This window comes from Hypomesus nipponensis, chromosome 9, assembly GCF_054491055.1.
Source record: "Hypomesus nipponensis isolate SF chromosome 9, ASM5449105v1, whole genome shotgun sequence".
Lineage (NCBI taxonomy): Eukaryota > Metazoa > Chordata > Actinopteri > Osmeriformes > Osmeridae > Hypomesus > Hypomesus nipponensis.
Genome location: NC_140369.1, coordinates 24,278,722 through 24,296,105, shown reverse-complemented (window position 1 = coordinate 24,296,105; position 17,384 = coordinate 24,278,722). Strand labels below are relative to the sequence as shown.

Genomic DNA, 17,384 nt, shown 5'->3' with positions numbered 1-17,384 from the left:
CCGGGCGTGATCCTGGCTTTCCATCTCTGGTTGACAATAATCATGATAGAGTAGGTAAGAGGGAGTGCAAGTGCACCTTCCTTTTGTAACACGTTTGCTGCCTGCCTTGAAGTAGTCGATTTCATTCATTTGCAATGTCATGTCATTTGAACGTACTTACTTACTTACTTACCTACTCACCTACCAACCGGTGAGCGCGTTCTTGCTCTGATTGAACCCATAGAGTCAAAGAACTAAGTGTAATTCCATTGCTATTGGCCTCGTTTGGTGGTTCATGTGAATACACTGTTGAGTTCCCCATCTTCCTTTAAACCGTAGGGGACCGTAGGGGAATCAATTTTCAGTTGTTTGGCCACTATTTACCCCCCCCGGCGAGGCGAAGCCCTTTTCGTTTGGCCCGCCGTTTTCCCTCCCTTTTACTTGAAAAAAAAAAAAAAAAAAAAAAAAAAGTAAAACAAGTTTTTTCACTGACTGACTGACTTACTTACAGGCCGATCTGGTCGTCATAACATGTAATAACACGTATGTCATCTAGGAACCACACCAAAAGCGAGTGCCTGCCTGCCTGCCTGCCTGCCTGCCTGCCTGCCTGCCTGCCTGCCTGCCTGCCTGCCTGCCTGCCAGCCTGCCAGGAGCTTGGTCAACCCGAGTTCACAGCTGCCAAAATGCATCCGTTGTTGTGGGTGAAACAACGAGGACCACTTTTGTCAAGGTGTAACCCTAGCCCTACCACTTTTGTCAAGGTGTAACCCTAGCCCTAACCCTAGTAGGTGGGATGATTCGGCAAAATTCGGAACGCTTCACGGATTTGCGTGTCATCCTTTCGCAGGGGCCATGCTAATCTTCTCTGTATCGATCCAATTTTATTAGATGTGCTGCCGTAGCGAGCACAAGACAGGCAGCTGCACCGACCCCTATATATACGGCACGTCACTGGTCGAGTCGTCTCGGGGCGGGGTTGAAGCGCGAGGGAGGGCCGGTCCCCCCCTTCCCCCTGGCCATCCCCTCTGCCCCTCCCTCCCTCCCTCTCTCTGCCCCTATCCCTACTGCAAACCCCTACCCCCGTAGTCCAGTCTAGTCCAGTCTAGTCTCGTCGTTACCGTGGCGCAGCGCAAGGGCACTGAGGGGCCGTGCGCGGGTAGCGTGGATCAATGGGGGTCATCGCTTCTCGGCCTTTTGGCTCAGATCAAGTGTAGTTTCTGTTCTTGTCAGTTTAATATCTGATAGGTCTCCCACGGGGGGGACCAGTTCTTATTAAGCCGATTTTTGCCAACGGGGAGTCGGAACGAGGGCTCGCTCCGTCCGCTCCACGCATCGCCCCGGTATTGCAGCTTCTCTGGGGAACGGTGCACTCTTTCTAAGCGTGTCAAAGGGAAACCCTGTGGGGTGAGTGAGTGTGTGAGTGAGTGAGTGAGTGGGTGAGTGAGTGAGTGAGTGAGTGGGTGAGTGGGTGAGTGAGTGAGTGAGTGGGTGAGTGGGTGAGTGAGTGAGTGAGTGACAGACAGATTGTATGGCCGGGCGTGATCCTGGCTTTCCATCTCTGGTTGACAATAATCATGATAGAGTAGGTAAGAGGGAGTGCAAGTGCACCTTCCTTTTGTAACACGTTTGCTGCCTGCCTTGAAGTAGTCGATTTCATTCATTTGCAATGTCATGTCATTTGAACGTACTTACTTACTTACTTACCTACTCACCTACCAACCGGTGAGCGCGTTCTTGCTCTGATTGAACCCATAGAGTCAAAGAACTAAGTGTAATTCCATTGCTATTGGCCTCGTTTGGTGGTTCATGTGAATACACTGTTGAGTTCCCCATCTTCCTTTAAACCGTAGGGGACCGTAGGGGAATCAATTTTCAGTTGTTTGGCCACTATTTACCCCCCCCGGCGAGGCGAAGCCCTTTTCGTTTGGCCCGCCGTTTTCCCTCCCTTTTACTTGAAAAAAAAAAAAAAAAAAAAAAAGTAAAACAAGTTTTTTCACTGACTGACTGACTTACTTACAGGCCGATCTGGTCGTCATAACATGTAATAACACGTATGTCATCTAGGAACCACACCAAAAGCGAGTGCCTGCCTGCCTGCCTGCCTGCCTGCCTGCCTGCCTGCCTGCCTGCCTGCCTGCCTGCCTGCCAGCCAGCCTGCCAGGAGCTTGGTCAACCCGAGTTCACAGCTGCCAAAATGCATCCGTTGTTGTGGGTGAAACAACGAGGACCACTTTTGTCAAGGTGTAACCCTAGCCCTACCACTTTTGTCAAGGTGTAACCCTAGCCCTAACCCTAGTAGGTGGGATGATTCGGCAAAATTCGGAACGCTTCACGGATTTGCGTGTCATCCTTTCGCAGGGGCCATGCTAATCTTCTCTGTATCGATCCAATTTTATTAGATGTGCTGCCGTAGCGAGCACAAGACAGGCAGCTGCACCGACCCCTATATATACGGCACGTCACTGGTCGAGTCGTCTCGGGGCGGGGTTGAAGCGCGAGGGAGGGCCGGTCCCCCCCTTCCCCCTGGCCATCCCCTCTGCCCCTCCCTCCCTCCCTCTCTCTGCCCCTATCCCTACTGCAAACCCCTACCCCCGTAGTCCAGTCTAGTCCAGTCTAGTCTCGTCGTTACCGTGGCGCAGCGCAAGGGCACTGAGGGGCCGTGCGCGGGTAGCGTGGATCAATGGGGGTCATCGCTTCTCGGCCTTTTGGCTCAGATCAAGTGTAGTTTCTGTTCTTGTCAGTTTAATATCTGATAGGTCTCCCACGGGGGGGACCAGTTCTTATTAAGCCGATTTTTGCCAACGGGGAGTCGGAACGAGGGCTCGCTCCGTCCGCTCCACGCATCGCCCCGGTATTGCAGCTTCTCTGGGGAACGGTGCACTCTTTCTAAGCGTGTCAAAGGGAAACCCTGTGGGGTGAGTGAGTGTGTGAGTGAGTGAGTGAGTGGGTGAGTGAGTGAGTGAGTGAGTGGGTGAGTGGGTGAGTGAGTGAGTGAGTGGGTGAGTGGGTGAGTGAGTGAGTGAGTGACAGACAGATTGTATGGCCGGGCGTGATCCTGGCTTTCCATCTCTGGTTGACAATAATCATGATAGAGTAGGTAAGAGGGAGTGCAAGTGCACCTTCCTTTTGTAACACGTTTGCTGCCTGCCTTGAAGTAGTCGATTTCATTCATTTGCAATGTCATGTCATTTGAACGTACTTACTTACTTACTTACCTACTCACCTACCAACCGGTGAGCGCGTTCTTGCTCTGATTGAACCCATAGAGTCAAAGAACTAAGTGTAATTCCATTGCTATTGGCCTCGTTTGGTGGTTCATGTGAATACACTGTTGAGTTCCCCATCTTCCTTTAAACCGTAGGGGACCGTAGGGGAATCAATTTTCAGTTGTTTGGCCACTATTTACCCCCCCCGGCGAGGCGAAGCCCTTTTCGTTTGGCCCGCCGTTTTCCCTCCCTTTTACTTGAAAAAAAAAAAAAAAAAAGTAAAACAAGTTTTTTCACTGACTGACTGACTTACTTACAGGCCGATCTGGTCGTCATAACATGTAATAACACGTATGTCATCTAGGAACCACACCAAAAGCGAGTGCCTGCCTGCCTGCCTGCCTGCCTGCCTGCCTGCCTGCCTGCCTGCCTGCCTGCCTGCCTGCCTGCCTGCCTGCCTGCCTGCCTGCCTGCCTGCCTGCCTGCCTGCCTGCCTGCCTGCCTGCCTGCCTGCCTGCCTGCCAGGAGCTTGGTCAACCCGAGTTCACAGCTGCCAAAATGCATCCGTTGTTGTGGGTGAAACAACGAGGACCACTTTTGTCAAGGTGTAACCCTAGCCCTACCACTTTTGTCAAGGTGTAACCCTAGCCCTAACCCTAGTAGGTGGGATGATTCGGCAAAATTCGGAACGCTTCACGGATTTGCGTGTCATCCTTTCGCAGGGGCCATGCTAATCTTCTCTGTATCGATCCAATTTTATTAGATGTGCTGCCGTAGCGAGCACAAGACAGGCAGCTGCACCGACCCCTATATATACGGCACGTCACTGGTCGAGTCGTCTCGGGGCGGGGTTGAAGCGCGAGGGAGGGCCGGTCCCCCCCTTCCCCCTGGCCATCCCCTCTGCCCCTCCCTCCCTCCCTCTCTCTGCCCCTATCCCTACTGCAAACCCCTACCCCCGTAGTCCAGTCTAGTCCAGTCTAGTCTCGTCGTTACCGTGGCGCAGCGCAAGGGCACTGAGGGGCCGTGCGCGGGTAGCGTGGATCAATGGGGGTCATCGCTTCTCGGCCTTTTGGCTCAGATCAAGTGTAGTTTCTGTTCTTGTCAGTTTAATATCTGATAGGTCTCCCACGGGGGGGACCAGTTCTTATTAAGCCGATTTTTGCCAACGGGGAGTCGGAACGAGGGCTCGCTCCGTCCGCTCCACGCATCGCCCCGGTATTGCAGCTTCTCTGGGGAACGGTGCACTCTTTCTAAGCGTGTCAAAGGGAAACCCTGTGGGGTGAGTGAGTGTGTGAGTGAGTGAGTGAGTGGGTGAGTGAGTGAGTGGGTGAGTGGGTGAGTGAGTGAGTGAGTGGGTGAGTGGGTGAGTGAGTGAGTGAGTGACAGACAGATTGTATGGCCGGGCGTGATCCTGGCTTTCCATCTCTGGTTGACAATAATCATGATAGAGTAGGTAAGAGGGAGTGCAAGTGCACCTTCCTTTTGTAACACGTTTGCTGCCTGCCTTGAAGTAGTCGATTTCATTCATTTGCAATGTCATGTCATTTGAACGTACTTACTTACTTACTTACCTACTCACCTACCAACCGGTGAGCGCGTTCTTGCTCTGATTGAACCCATAGAGTCAAAGAACTAAGTGTAATTCCATTGCTATTGGCCTCGTTTGGTGGTTCATGTGAATACACTGTTGAGTTCCCCATCTTCCTTTAAACCGTAGGGGACCGTAGGGGAATCAATTTTCAGTTGTTTGGCCACTATTTACCCCCCCCGGCGAGGCGAAGCCCTTTTCGTTTGGCCCGCCGTTTTCCCTCCCTTTTACTTGAAAAAAAAAAAAAAAGTAAAACAAGTTTTTTCACTGACTGACTGACTTACTTACAGGCCGATCTGGTCGTCATAACATGTAATAACACGTATGTCATCTAGGAACCACACCAAAAGCGAGTGCCTGCCTGCCTGCCTGCCTGCCTGCCTGCCTGCCTGCCTGCCTGCCTGCCTGCCTGCCTGCCTGCCTGCCTGCCTGCCTGCCTGCCTGCCTGCCTGCCTGCCTGCCTGCCTGCCTGCCTGCCTGCCTGCCTGCCTGCCTGCCTGCCTGCCTGCCTGCCTGCCTGCCTGCCTGCCTGCCTGCCTGCCTGCCAGGAGCTTGGTCAACCCGAGTTCACAGCTGCCAAAATGCATCCGTTGTTGTGGGTGAAACAACGAGGACCACTTTTGTCAAGGTGTAACCCTAGCCCTACCACTTTTGTCAAGGTGTAACCCTAGCCCTAACCCTAGTAGGTGGGATGATTCGGCAAAATTCGGAACGCTTCACGGATTTGCGTGTCATCCTTTCGCAGGGGCCATGCTAATCTTCTCTGTATCGATCCAATTTTATTAGATGTGCTGCCGTAGCGAGCACAAGACAGGCAGCTGCACCGACCCCTATATATACGGCACGTCACTGGTCGAGTCGTCTCGGGGCGGGGTTGAAGCGCGAGGGAGGGCCGGTCCCCCCCTTCCCCCTGGCCATCCCCTCTGCCCCTCCCTCCCTCCCTCTCTCTGCCCCTATCCCTACTGCAAACCCCTACCCCCGTAGTCCAGTCTAGTCCAGTCTAGTCTCGTCGTTACCGTGGCGCAGCGCAAGGGCACTGAGGGGCCGTGCGCGGGTAGCGTGGATCAATGGGGGTCATCGCTTCTCGGCCTTTTGGCTCAGATCAAGTGTAGTTTCTGTTCTTGTCAGTTTAATATCTGATAGGTCTCCCACGGGGGGGACCAGTTCTTATTAAGCCGATTTTTGCCAACGGGGAGTCGGAACGAGGGCTCGCTCCGTCCGCTCCACGCATCGCCCCGGTATTGCAGCTTCTCTGGGGAACGGTGCACTCTTTCTAAGCGTGTCAAAGGGAAACCCTGTGGGGTGAGTGAGTGTGTGAGTGAGTGAGTGAGTGAGTGGGTGAGTGAGTGAGTGAGTGGGTGAGTGGGTGAGTGAGTGAGTGAGTGGGTGAGTGGGTGAGTGAGTGAGTGAGTGACAGACAGATTGTATGGCCGGGCGTGATCCTGGCTTTCCATCTCTGGTTGACAATAATCATGATAGAGTAGGTAAGAGGGAGTGCAAGTGCACCTTCCTTTTGTAACACGTTTGCTGCCTGCCTTGAAGTAGTCGATTTCATTCATTTGCAATGTCATGTCATTTGAACGTACTTACTTACTTACTTACCTACTCACCTACCAACCGGTGAGCGCGTTCTTGCTCTGATTGAACCCATAGAGTCAAAGAACTAAGTGTAATTCCATTGCTATTGGCCTCGTTTGGTGGTTCATGTGAATACACTGTTGAGTTCCCCATCTTCCTTTAAACCGTAGGGGACCGTAGGGGAATCAATTTTCAGTTGTTTGGCCACTATTTACCCCCCCCGGCGAGGCGAAGCCCTTTTCGTTTGGCCCGCCGTTTTCCCTCCCTTTTACTTGAAAAAAAAAAAAAAAAAAAGTAAAACAAGTTTTTTCACTGACTGACTGACTTACTTACAGGCCGATCTGGTCGTCATAACATGTAATAACACGTATGTCATCTAGGAACCACACCAAAAGCGAGTGCCTGCCTGCCTGCCTGCCTGCCTGCCTGCCTGCCTGCCTGCCTGCCTGCCTGCCTGCCTGCCTGCCTGCCAGCCAGCCTGCCAGGAGCTTGGTCAACCCGAGTTCACAGCTGCCAAAATGCATCCGTTGTTGTGGGTGAAACAACGAGGACCACTTTTGTCAAGGTGTAACCCTAGCCCTACCACTTTTGTCAAGGTGTAACCCTAGCCCTAACCCTAGTAGGTGGGATGATTCGGCAAAATTCGGAACGCTTCACGGATTTGCGTGTCATCCTTTCGCAGGGGCCATGCTAATCTTCTCTGTATCGATCCAATTTTATTAGATGTGCTGCCGTAGCGAGCACAAGACAGGCAGCTGCACCGACCCCTATATATACGGCACGTCACTGGTCGAGTCGTCTCGGGGCGGGGTTGAAGCGCGAGGGAGGGCCGGTCCCCCCCTTCCCCCTGGCCATCCCCTCTGCCCCTCCCTCCCTCCCTCTCTCTGCCCCTATCCCTACTGCAAACCCCTACCCCCGTAGTCCAGTCTAGTCCAGTCTAGTCTCGTCGTTACCGTGGCGCAGCGCAAGGGCACTGAGGGGCCGTGCGCGGGTAGCGTGGATCAATGGGGGTCATCGCTTCTCGGCCTTTTGGCTCAGATCAAGTGTAGTTTCTGTTCTTGTCAGTTTAATATCTGATAGGTCTCCCACGGGGGGGACCAGTTCTTATTAAGCCGATTTTTGCCAACGGGGAGTCGGAACGAGGGCTCGCTCCGTCCGCTCCACGCATCGCCCCGGTATTGCAGCTTCTCTGGGGAACGGTGCACTCTTTCTAAGCGTGTCAAAGGGAAACCCTGTGGGGTGAGTGAGTGTGTGAGTGAGTGAGTGAGTGGGTGAGTGAGTGAGTGAGTGAGTGGGTGAGTGGGTGAGTGAGTGAGTGAGTGGGTGAGTGGGTGAGTGAGTGAGTGAGTGACAGACAGATTGTATGGCCGGGCGTGATCCTGGCTTTCCATCTCTGGTTGACAATAATCATGATAGAGTAGGTAAGAGGGAGTGCAAGTGCACCTTCCTTTTGTAACACGTTTGCTGCCTGCCTTGAAGTAGTCGATTTCATTCATTTGCAATGTCATGTCATTTGAACGTACTTACTTACTTACTTACCTACTCACCTACCAACCGGTGAGCGCGTTCTTGCTCTGATTGAACCCATAGAGTCAAAGAACTAAGTGTAATTCCATTGCTATTGGCCTCGTTTGGTGGTTCATGTGAATACACTGTTGAGTTCCCCATCTTCCTTTAAACCGTAGGGGACCGTAGGGGAATCAATTTTCAGTTGTTTGGCCACTATTTACCCCCCCCGGCGAGGCGAAGCCCTTTTCGTTTGGCCCGCCGTTTTCCCTCCCTTTTACTTGAAAAAAAAAAAAAAAAAAGTAAAACAAGTTTTTTCACTGACTGACTGACTTACTTACAGGCCGATCTGGTCGTCATAACATGTAATAACACGTATGTCATCTAGGAACCACACCAAAAGCGAGTGCCTGCCTGCCTGCCTGCCTGCCTGCCTGCCTGCCTGCCTGCCTGCCTGCCTGCCTGCCAGCCAGCCTGCCAGGAGCTTGGTCAACCCGAGTTCACAGCTGCCAAAATGCATCCGTTGTTGTGGGTGAAACAACGAGGACCACTTTTGTCAAGGTGTAACCCTAGCCCTACCACTTTTGTCAAGGTGTAACCCTAGCCCTAACCCTAGTAGGTGGGATGATTCGGCAAAATTCGGAACGCTTCACGGATTTGCGTGTCATCCTTTCGCAGGGGCCATGCTAATCTTCTCTGTATCGATCCAATTTTATTAGATGTGCTGCCGTAGCGAGCACAAGACAGGCAGCTGCACCGACCCCTATATATACGGCACGTCACTGGTCGAGTCGTCTCGGGGCGGGGTTGAAGCGCGAGGGAGGGCCGGTCCCCCCCTTCCCCCTGGCCATCCCCTCTGCCCCTCCCTCCCTCCCTCTCTCTGCCCCTATCCCTACTGCAAACCCCTACCCCCGTAGTCCAGTCTAGTCCAGTCTAGTCTCGTCGTTACCGTGGCGCAGCGCAAGGGCACTGAGGGGCCGTGCGCGGGTAGCGTGGATCAATGGGGGTCATCGCTTCTCGGCCTTTTGGCTCAGATCAAGTGTAGTTTCTGTTCTTGTCAGTTTAATATCTGATAGGTCTCCCACGGGGGGGACCAGTTCTTATTAAGCCGATTTTTGCCAACGGGGAGTCGGAACGAGGGCTCGCTCCGTCCGCTCCACGCATCGCCCCGGTATTGCAGCTTCTCTGGGGAACGGTGCACTCTTTCTAAGCGTGTCAAAGGGAAACCCTGTGGGGTGAGTGAGTGTGTGAGTGAGTGAGTGAGTGGGTGAGTGAGTGAGTGAGTGGGTGAGTGGGTGAGTGAGTGAGTGAGTGGGTGAGTGGGTGAGTGAGTGAGTGAGTGACAGACAGATTGTATGGCCGGGCGTGATCCTGGCTTTCCATCTCTGGTTGACAATAATCATGATAGAGTAGGTAAGAGGGAGTGCAAGTGCACCTTCCTTTTGTAACACGTTTGCTGCCTGCCTTGAAGTAGTCGATTTCATTCATTTGCAATGTCATGTCATTTGAACGTACTTACTTACTTACTTACCTACTCACCTACCAACCGGTGAGCGCGTTCTTGCTCTGATTGAACCCATAGAGTCAAAGAACTAAGTGTAATTCCATTGCTATTGGCCTCGTTTGGTGGTTCATGTGAATACACTGTTGAGTTCCCCATCTTCCTTTAAACCGTAGGGGACCGTAGGGGAATCAATTTTCAGTTGTTTGGCCACTATTTACCCCCCCCGGCGAGGCGAAGCCCTTTTCGTTTGGCCCGCCGTTTTCCCTCCCTTTTACTTGAAAAAAAAAAAAAAAAAAAAAAAGTAAAACAAGTTTTTTCACTGACTGACTGACTTACTTACAGGCCGATCTGGTCGTCATAACATGTAATAACACGTATGTCATCTAGGAACCACACCAAAAGCGAGTGCCTGCCTGCCTGCCTGCCTGCCTGCCTGCCTGCCTGCCTGCCTGCCTGCCTGCCTGCCTGCCTGCCTGCCTGCCTGCCTGCCTGCCTGCCTGCCTGCCTGCCTGCCTGCCTGCCTGCCTGCCTGCCTGCCTGCCTGCCTGCCAGGAGCTTGGTCAACCCGAGTTCACAGCTGCCAAAATGCATCCGTTGTTGTGGGTGAAACAACGAGGACCACTTTTGTCAAGGTGTAACCCTAGCCCTACCACTTTTGTCAAGGTGTAACCCTAGCCCTAACCCTAGTAGGTGGGATGATTCGGCAAAATTCGGAACGCTTCACGGATTTGCGTGTCATCCTTTCGCAGGGGCCATGCTAATCTTCTCTGTATCGATCCAATTTTATTAGATGTGCTGCCGTAGCGAGCACAAGACAGGCAGCTGCACCGACCCCTATATATACGGCACGTCACTGGTCGAGTCGTCTCGGGGCGGGGTTGAAGCGCGAGGGAGGGCCGGTCCCCCCCTTCCCCCTGGCCATCCCCTCTGCCCCTCCCTCCCTCCCTCTCTCTGCCCCTATCCCTACTGCAAACCCCTACCCCCGTAGTCCAGTCTAGTCCAGTCTAGTCTCGTCGTTACCGTGGCGCAGCGCAAGGGCACTGAGGGGCCGTGCGCGGGTAGCGTGGATCAATGGGGGTCATCGCTTCTCGGCCTTTTGGCTCAGATCAAGTGTAGTTTCTGTTCTTGTCAGTTTAATATCTGATAGGTCTCCCACGGGGGGGACCAGTTCTTATTAAGCCGATTTTTGCCAACGGGGAGTCGGAACGAGGGCTCGCTCCGTCCGCTCCACGCATCGCCCCGGTATTGCAGCTTCTCTGGGGAACGGTGCACTCTTTCTAAGCGTGTCAAAGGGAAACCCTGTGGGGTGAGTGAGTGTGTGAGTGAGTGAGTGAGTGAGTGGGTGAGTGAGTGAGTGGGTGAGTGGGTGAGTGAGTGAGTGAGTGGGTGAGTGGGTGAGTGAGTGAGTGAGTGAGTGACAGACAGATTGTATGGCCGGGCGTGATCCTGGCTTTCCATCTCTGGTTGACAATAATCATGATAGAGTAGGTAAGAGGGAGTGCAAGTGCACCTTCCTTTTGTAACACGTTTGCTGCCTGCCTTGAAGTAGTCGATTTCATTCATTTGCAATGTCATGTCATTTGAACGTACTTACTTACTTACTTACCTACTCACCTACCAACCGGTGAGCGCGTTCTTGCTCTGATTGAACCCATAGAGTCAAAGAACTAAGTGTAATTCCATTGCTATTGGCCTCGTTTGGTGGTTCATGTGAATACACTGTTGAGTTCCCCATCTTCCTTTAAACCGTAGGGGACCGTAGGGGAATCAATTTTCAGTTGTTTGGCCACTATTTACCCCCCCCGGCGAGGCGAAGCCCTTTTCGTTTGGCCCGCCGTTTTCCCTCCCTTTTACTTGAAAAAAAAAAAAAAAGTAAAACAAGTTTTTTCACTGACTGACTGACTTACTTACAGGCCGATCTGGTCGTCATAACATGTAATAACACGTATGTCATCTAGGAACCACACCAAAAGCGAGTGCCTGCCTGCCTGCCTGCCTGCCTGCCTGCCTGCCTGCCTGCCTGCCTGCCTGCCTGCCTGCCTGCCTGCCTGCCTGCCTGCCTGCCTGCCTGCCTGCCTGCCTGCCTGCCTGCCTGCCTGCCTGCCTGCCTGCCTGCCTGCCTGCCTGCCTGCCTGCCTGCCTGCCAGGAGCTTGGTCAACCCGAGTTCACAGCTGCCAAAATGCATCCGTTGTTGTGGGTGAAACAACGAGGACCACTTTTGTCAAGGTGTAACCCTAGCCCTACCACTTTTGTCAAGGTGTAACCCTAGCCCTAACCCTAGTAGGTGGGATGATTCGGCAAAATTCGGAACGCTTCACGGATTTGCGTGTCATCCTTTCGCAGGGGCCATGCTAATCTTCTCTGTATCGATCCAATTTTATTAGATGTGCTGCCGTAGCGAGCACAAGACAGGCAGCTGCACCGACCCCTATATATACGGCACGTCACTGGTCGAGTCGTCTCGGGGCGGGGTTGAAGCGCGAGGGAGGGCCGGTCCCCCCCTTCCCCCTGGCCATCCCCTCTGCCCCTCCCTCCCTCCCTCTCTCTGCCCCTATCCCTACTGCAAACCCCTACCCCCGTAGTCCAGTCTAGTCCAGTCTAGTCTCGTCGTTACCGTGGCGCAGCGCAAGGGCACTGAGGGGCCGTGCGCGGGTAGCGTGGATCAATGGGGGTCATCGCTTCTCGGCCTTTTGGCTCAGATCAAGTGTAGTTTCTGTTCTTGTCAGTTTAATATCTGATAGGTCTCCCACGGGGGGGACCAGTTCTTATTAAGCCGATTTTTGCCAACGGGGAGTCGGAACGAGGGCTCGCTCCGTCCGCTCCACGCATCGCCCCGGTATTGCAGCTTCTCTGGGGAACGGTGCACTCTTTCTAAGCGTGTCAAAGGGAAACCCTGTGGGGTGAGTGAGTGTGTGAGTGAGTGAGTGAGTGGGTGAGTGAGTGAGTGGGTGAGTGGGTGAGTGAGTGAGTGAGTGGGTGAGTGGGTGAGTGAGTGAGTGAGTGACAGACAGATTGTATGGCCGGGCGTGATCCTGGCTTTCCATCTCTGGTTGACAATAATCATGATAGAGTAGGTAAGAGGGAGTGCAAGTGCACCTTCCTTTTGTAACACGTTTGCTGCCTGCCTTGAAGTAGTCGATTTCATTCATTTGCAATGTCATGTCATTTGAACGTACTTACTTACTTACTTACCTACTCACCTACCAACCGGTGAGCGCGTTCTTGCTCTGATTGAACCCATAGAGTCAAAGAACTAAGTGTAATTCCATTGCTATTGGCCTCGTTTGGTGGTTCATGTGAATACACTGTTGAGTTCCCCATCTTCCTTTAAACCGTAGGGGACCGTAGGGGAATCAATTTTCAGTTGTTTGGCCACTATTTACCCCCCCCGGCGAGGCGAAGCCCTTTTCGTTTGGCCCGCCGTTTTCCCTCCCTTTTACTTGAAAAAAAAAAAAAAAGTAAAACAAGTTTTTTCACTGACTGACTGACTTACTTACAGGCCGATCTGGTCGTCATAACATGTAATAACACGTATGTCATCTAGGAACCACACCAAAAGCGAGTGCCTGCCTGCCTGCCTGCCTGCCTGCCTGCCTGCCTGCCTGCCTGCCTGCCTGCCTGCCTGCCTGCCTGCCTGCCTGCCTGCCTGCCTGCCTGCCTGCCTGCCTGCCTGCCTGCCTGCCTGCCTGCCTGCCTGCCTGCCTGCCTGCCTGCCTGCCTGCCTGCCTGCCTGCCTGCCTGCCTGCCTGCCTGCCTGCCTGCCTGCCTGCCAGGAGCTTGGTCAACCCGAGTTCACAGCTGCCAAAATGCATCCGTTGTTGTGGGTGAAACAACGAGGACCACTTTTGTCAAGGTGTAACCCTAGCCCTACCACTTTTGTCAAGGTGTAACCCTAGCCCTAACCCTAGTAGGTGGGATGATTCGGCAAAATTCGGAACGCTTCACGGATTTGCGTGTCATCCTTTCGCAGGGGCCATGCTAATCTTCTCTGTATCGATCCAATTTTATTAGATGTGCTGCCGTAGCGAGCACAAGACAGGCAGCTGCACCGACCCCTATATATACGGCACGTCACTGGTCGAGTCGTCTCGGGGCGGGGTTGAAGCGCGAGGGAGGGCCGGTCCCCCCCTTCCCCCTGGCCATCCCCTCTGCCCCTCCCTCCCTCCCTCTCTCTGCCCCTATCCCTACTGCAAACCCCTACCCCCGTAGTCCAGTCTAGTCCAGTCTAGTCTCGTCGTTACCGTGGCGCAGCGCAAGGGCACTGAGGGGCCGTGCGCGGGTAGCGTGGATCAATGGGGGTCATCGCTTCTCGGCCTTTTGGCTCAGATCAAGTGTAGTTTCTGTTCTTGTCAGTTTAATATCTGATAGGTCTCCCACGGGGGGGACCAGTTCTTATTAAGCCGATTTTTGCCAACGGGGAGTCGGAACGAGGGCTCGCTCCGTCCGCTCCACGCATCGCCCCGGTATTGCAGCTTCTCTGGGGAACGGTGCACTCTTTCTAAGCGTGTCAAAGGGAAACCCTGTGGGGTGAGTGAGTGTGTGAGTGAGTGAGTGAGTGAGTGAGTGGGTGAGTGAGTGAGTGAGTGGGTGAGTGGGTGAGTGAGTGAGTGAGTGGGTGAGTGGGTGAGTGAGTGAGTGAGTGACAGACAGATTGTATGGCCGGGCGTGATCCTGGCTTTCCATCTCTGGTTGACAATAATCATGATAGAGTAGGTAAGAGGGAGTGCAAGTGCACCTTCCTTTTGTAACACGTTTGCTGCCTGCCTTGAAGTAGTCGATTTCATTCATTTGCAATGTCATGTCATTTGAACGTACTTACTTACTTACTTACCTACTCACCTACCAACCGGTGAGCGCGTTCTTGCTCTGATTGAACCCATAGAGTCAAAGAACTAAGTGTAATTCCATTGCTATTGGCCTCGTTTGGTGGTTCATGTGAATACACTGTTGAGTTCCCCATCTTCCTTTAAACCGTAGGGGACCGTAGGGGAATCAATTTTCAGTTGTTTGGCCACTATTTACCCCCCCCGGCGAGGCGAAGCCCTTTTCGTTTGGCCCGCCGTTTTCCCTCCCTTTTACTTGAAAAAAAAAAAAAAAAAAAAAAAAAGTAAAACAAGTTTTTTCACTGACTGACTGACTTACTTACAGGCCGATCTGGTCGTCATAACATGTAATAACACGTATGTCATCTAGGAACCACACCAAAAGCGAGTGCCTGCCTGCCTGCCTGCCTGCCTGCCTGCCTGCCTGCCTGCCTGCCTGCCTGCCTGCCTGCCTGCCTGCCTGCCTGCCTGCCTGCCTGCCTGCCTGCCTGCCTGCCTGCCTGCCTGCCTGCCTGCCTGCCTGCCTGCCTGCCTGCCTGCCTGCCTGCCTGCCTGCCTGCCTGCCTGCCTGCCTGCCTGCCTGCCAGGAGCTTGGTCAACCCGAGTTCACAGCTGCCAAAATGCATCCGTTGTTGTGGGTGAAACAACGAGGACCACTTTTGTCAAGGTGTAACCCTAGCCCTACCACTTTTGTCAAGGTGTAACCCTAGCCCTAACCCTAGTAGGTGGGATGATTCGGCAAAATTCGGAACGCTTCACGGATTTGCGTGTCATCCTTTCGCAGGGGCCATGCTAATCTTCTCTGTATCGATCCAATTTTATTAGATGTGCTGCCGTAGCGAGCACAAGACAGGCAGCTGCACCGACCCCTATATATACGGCACGTCACTGGTCGAGTCGTCTCGGGGCGGGGTTGAAGCGCGAGGGAGGGCCGGTCCCCCCCTTCCCCCTGGCCATCCCCTCTGCCCCTCCCTCCCTCCCTCTCTCTGCCCCTATCCCTACTGCAAACCCCTACCCCCGTAGTCCAGTCTAGTCCAGTCTAGTCTCGTCGTTACCGTGGCGCAGCGCAAGGGCACTGAGGGGCCGTGCGCGGGTAGCGTGGATCAATGGGGGTCATCGCTTCTCGGCCTTTTGGCTCAGATCAAGTGTAGTTTCTGTTCTTGTCAGTTTAATATCTGATAGGTCTCCCACGGGGGGGACCAGTTCTTATTAAGCCGATTTTTGCCAACGGGGAGTCGGAACGAGGGCTCGCTCCGTCCGCTCCACGCATCGCCCCGGTATTGCAGCTTCTCTGGGGAACGGTGCACTCTTTCTAAGCGTGTCAAAGGGAAACCCTGTGGGGTGAGTGAGTGTGTGAGTGAGTGAGTGAGTGAGTGAGTGAGTGAGTGAGTGGGTGAGTGGGTGAGTGAGTGAGTGACAGACAGATTGTATGGCCGGGCGTGATCCTGGCTTTCCATCTCTGGTTGACAATAATCATGATAGAGTAGGTAAGAGGGAGTGCAAGTGCACCTTCCTTTTGTAACACGTTTGCTGCCTGCCTTGAAGTAGTCGATTTCATTCATTTGCAATGTCATGTCATTTGAACGTACTTACTTACTTACTTACCTACTCACCTACCAACCGGTGAGCGCGTTCTTGCTCTGATTGAACCCATAGAGTCAAAGAACTAAGTGTAATTCCATTGCTATTGGCCTCGTTTGGTGGTTCATGTGAATACACTGTTGAGTTCCCCATCTTCCTTTAAACCGTAGGGGACCGTAGGGGAATCAATTTTCAGTTGTTTGGCCACTATTTACCCCCCCCGGCGAGGCGAAGCCCTTTTCGTTTGGCCCGCCGTTTTCCCTCCCTTTTACTTGAAAAAAAAAAAAAAGTAAAACAAGTTTTTTCACTGACTGACTGACTTACTTACAGGCCGATCTGGTCGTCATAACATGTAATAACACGTATGTCATCTAGGAACCACACCAAAAGCGAGTGCCTGCCTGCCTGCCTGCCTGCCTGCCTGCCTGCCTGCCTGCCTGCCTGCCTGCCTGCCTGCCTGCCTGCCTGCCTGCCTGCCTGCCTGCCTGCCTGCCTGCCTGCCTGCCTGCCTGCCTGCCTGCCTGCCTGCCTGCCTGCCTGCCTGCCTGCCTGCCTGCCAGGAGCTTGGTCAACCCGAGTTCACAGCTGCCAAAATGCATCCGTTGTTGTGGGTGAAACAACGAGGACCACTTTTGTCAAGGTGTAACCCTAGCCCTACCACTTTTGTCAAGGTGTAACCCTAGCCCTAACCCTAGTAGGTGGGATGATTCGGCAAAATTCGGAACGCTTCACGGATTTGCGTGTCATCCTTTCGCAGGGGCCATGCTAATCTTCTCTGTATCGATCCAATTTTATTAGATGTGCTGCCGTAGCGAGCACAAGACAGGCAGCTGCACCGACCCCTATATATACGGCACGTCACTGGTCGAGTCGTCTCGGGGCGGGGTTGAAGCGCGAGGGAGGGCCGGTCCCCCCCTTCCCCCTGGCCATCCCCTCTGCCCCTCCCTCCCTCCCTCTCTCTGCCCCTATCCCTACTGCAAACCCCTACCCCCGTAGTCCAGTCTAGTCCAGTCTAGTCTCGTCGTTACCGTGGCGCAGCGCAAGGGCACTGAGGGGCCGTGCGCGGGTAGCGTGGATCAATGGGGGTCATCGCTTCTCGGCCTTTTGGCTCAGATCAAGTGTAGTTTCTGTTCTTGTCAGTTTAATATCTGATAGGTCTCCCACGGGGGGGACCAGTTCTTATTAAGCCGATTTTTGCCAACGGGGAGTCGGAACGAGGGCTCGCTCCGTCCGCTCCACGCATCGCCCCGGTATTGCAGCTTCTCTGGGGAACGGTGCACTCTTTCTAAGCGTGTCAAAGGGAAACCCTGTGGGGTGAGTGAGTGTGTGAGTGAGTGAGTGAGTGAGTGAGTGAGTGAGTGAGTGGGTGAGTGGGTGAGTGAGTGAGTGACAGACAGATTGTATGGCCGGGCGTGATCCTGGCTTTCCATCTCTGGTTGACAATAATCATGATAGAGTAGGTAAGAGGGAGTGCAAGTGCACCTTCCTTTTGTAACACGTTTGCTGCCTGCCTTGAAGTAGTCGATTTCATTCATTTGCAATGTCATGTCATTTGAACGTACTTACTTACTTACTTACCTACTCACCTACCAACCGGTGAGCGCGTTCTTGCTCT

The 17,384-nt window shown here is 53.5% G+C and overlaps 22 non-coding genes across 22 annotated transcripts; 11 read left to right on the top strand and 11 right to left on the bottom strand.

Annotated features, from left to right (window-relative positions):
- Nucleotides 1-784: 784 nt before the first annotated feature.
- On the bottom strand, nt 785-891 carry LOC146273691 (U6 spliceosomal RNA). The gene has a single exon (XR_014767058.1). It is a non-coding gene; the product is annotated as a U6 spliceosomal RNA (small nuclear RNA).
- Nucleotides 892-1,160: 269 nt separating this feature from the next.
- Nucleotides 1,161-1,357, top strand: LOC146273690 (U2 spliceosomal RNA). The gene has a single exon (XR_014766921.1). It is a non-coding gene; the product is annotated as a U2 spliceosomal RNA (small nuclear RNA).
- Nucleotides 1,358-2,295: 938 nt separating this feature from the next.
- LOC146273689 (U6 spliceosomal RNA) lies at nt 2,296-2,402 on the bottom strand. Its single transcript, XR_014767057.1, has one exon. It is a non-coding gene; the product is annotated as a U6 spliceosomal RNA (small nuclear RNA).
- Nucleotides 2,403-2,671: 269 nt separating this feature from the next.
- On the top strand, nt 2,672-2,868 carry LOC146273688 (U2 spliceosomal RNA). Its single transcript, XR_014766920.1, has one exon. It is a non-coding gene; the product is annotated as a U2 spliceosomal RNA (small nuclear RNA).
- A 997-nt stretch (nt 2,869-3,865) lies between these two features.
- On the bottom strand, nt 3,866-3,972 carry LOC146273687 (U6 spliceosomal RNA). Its single transcript, XR_014767056.1, has one exon. It is a non-coding gene; the product is annotated as a U6 spliceosomal RNA (small nuclear RNA).
- A 269-nt stretch (nt 3,973-4,241) lies between these two features.
- LOC146273686 (U2 spliceosomal RNA) lies at nt 4,242-4,438 on the top strand. Its single transcript, XR_014766918.1, has one exon. It is a non-coding gene; the product is annotated as a U2 spliceosomal RNA (small nuclear RNA).
- Nucleotides 4,439-5,476: 1,038 nt separating this feature from the next.
- Nucleotides 5,477-5,583, bottom strand: LOC146273685 (U6 spliceosomal RNA). The gene has a single exon (XR_014767054.1). It is a non-coding gene; the product is annotated as a U6 spliceosomal RNA (small nuclear RNA).
- Nucleotides 5,584-5,852: 269 nt separating this feature from the next.
- On the top strand, nt 5,853-6,049 carry LOC146273684 (U2 spliceosomal RNA). The gene has a single exon (XR_014766917.1). It is a non-coding gene; the product is annotated as a U2 spliceosomal RNA (small nuclear RNA).
- Nucleotides 6,050-6,991: 942 nt separating this feature from the next.
- LOC146273683 (U6 spliceosomal RNA) lies at nt 6,992-7,098 on the bottom strand. Its single transcript, XR_014767053.1, has one exon. It is a non-coding gene; the product is annotated as a U6 spliceosomal RNA (small nuclear RNA).
- A 269-nt stretch (nt 7,099-7,367) lies between these two features.
- Nucleotides 7,368-7,564, top strand: LOC146273682 (U2 spliceosomal RNA). The gene has a single exon (XR_014766916.1). It is a non-coding gene; the product is annotated as a U2 spliceosomal RNA (small nuclear RNA).
- A 929-nt stretch (nt 7,565-8,493) lies between these two features.
- Nucleotides 8,494-8,600, bottom strand: LOC146273681 (U6 spliceosomal RNA). The gene has a single exon (XR_014767052.1). It is a non-coding gene; the product is annotated as a U6 spliceosomal RNA (small nuclear RNA).
- Nucleotides 8,601-8,869: 269 nt separating this feature from the next.
- On the top strand, nt 8,870-9,066 carry LOC146273680 (U2 spliceosomal RNA). The gene has a single exon (XR_014766915.1). It is a non-coding gene; the product is annotated as a U2 spliceosomal RNA (small nuclear RNA).
- Nucleotides 9,067-10,068: 1,002 nt separating this feature from the next.
- Nucleotides 10,069-10,175, bottom strand: LOC146273679 (U6 spliceosomal RNA). The gene has a single exon (XR_014767051.1). It is a non-coding gene; the product is annotated as a U6 spliceosomal RNA (small nuclear RNA).
- Nucleotides 10,176-10,444: 269 nt separating this feature from the next.
- On the top strand, nt 10,445-10,641 carry LOC146273678 (U2 spliceosomal RNA). Its single transcript, XR_014766914.1, has one exon. It is a non-coding gene; the product is annotated as a U2 spliceosomal RNA (small nuclear RNA).
- Nucleotides 10,642-11,663: 1,022 nt separating this feature from the next.
- Nucleotides 11,664-11,770, bottom strand: LOC146273677 (U6 spliceosomal RNA). Its single transcript, XR_014767050.1, has one exon. It is a non-coding gene; the product is annotated as a U6 spliceosomal RNA (small nuclear RNA).
- A 269-nt stretch (nt 11,771-12,039) lies between these two features.
- Nucleotides 12,040-12,236, top strand: LOC146273676 (U2 spliceosomal RNA). Its single transcript, XR_014766913.1, has one exon. It is a non-coding gene; the product is annotated as a U2 spliceosomal RNA (small nuclear RNA).
- A 1,054-nt stretch (nt 12,237-13,290) lies between these two features.
- Nucleotides 13,291-13,397, bottom strand: LOC146273675 (U6 spliceosomal RNA). Its single transcript, XR_014767048.1, has one exon. It is a non-coding gene; the product is annotated as a U6 spliceosomal RNA (small nuclear RNA).
- A 269-nt stretch (nt 13,398-13,666) lies between these two features.
- On the top strand, nt 13,667-13,863 carry LOC146273674 (U2 spliceosomal RNA). The gene has a single exon (XR_014766912.1). It is a non-coding gene; the product is annotated as a U2 spliceosomal RNA (small nuclear RNA).
- A 1,064-nt stretch (nt 13,864-14,927) lies between these two features.
- On the bottom strand, nt 14,928-15,034 carry LOC146273673 (U6 spliceosomal RNA). The gene has a single exon (XR_014767047.1). It is a non-coding gene; the product is annotated as a U6 spliceosomal RNA (small nuclear RNA).
- A 269-nt stretch (nt 15,035-15,303) lies between these two features.
- On the top strand, nt 15,304-15,500 carry LOC146273672 (U2 spliceosomal RNA). The gene has a single exon (XR_014766911.1). It is a non-coding gene; the product is annotated as a U2 spliceosomal RNA (small nuclear RNA).
- A 981-nt stretch (nt 15,501-16,481) lies between these two features.
- On the bottom strand, nt 16,482-16,588 carry LOC146273671 (U6 spliceosomal RNA). The gene has a single exon (XR_014767045.1). It is a non-coding gene; the product is annotated as a U6 spliceosomal RNA (small nuclear RNA).
- A 269-nt stretch (nt 16,589-16,857) lies between these two features.
- Nucleotides 16,858-17,054, top strand: LOC146273670 (U2 spliceosomal RNA). The gene has a single exon (XR_014766910.1). It is a non-coding gene; the product is annotated as a U2 spliceosomal RNA (small nuclear RNA).
- Nucleotides 17,055-17,384: the final 330 nt, after the last annotated feature.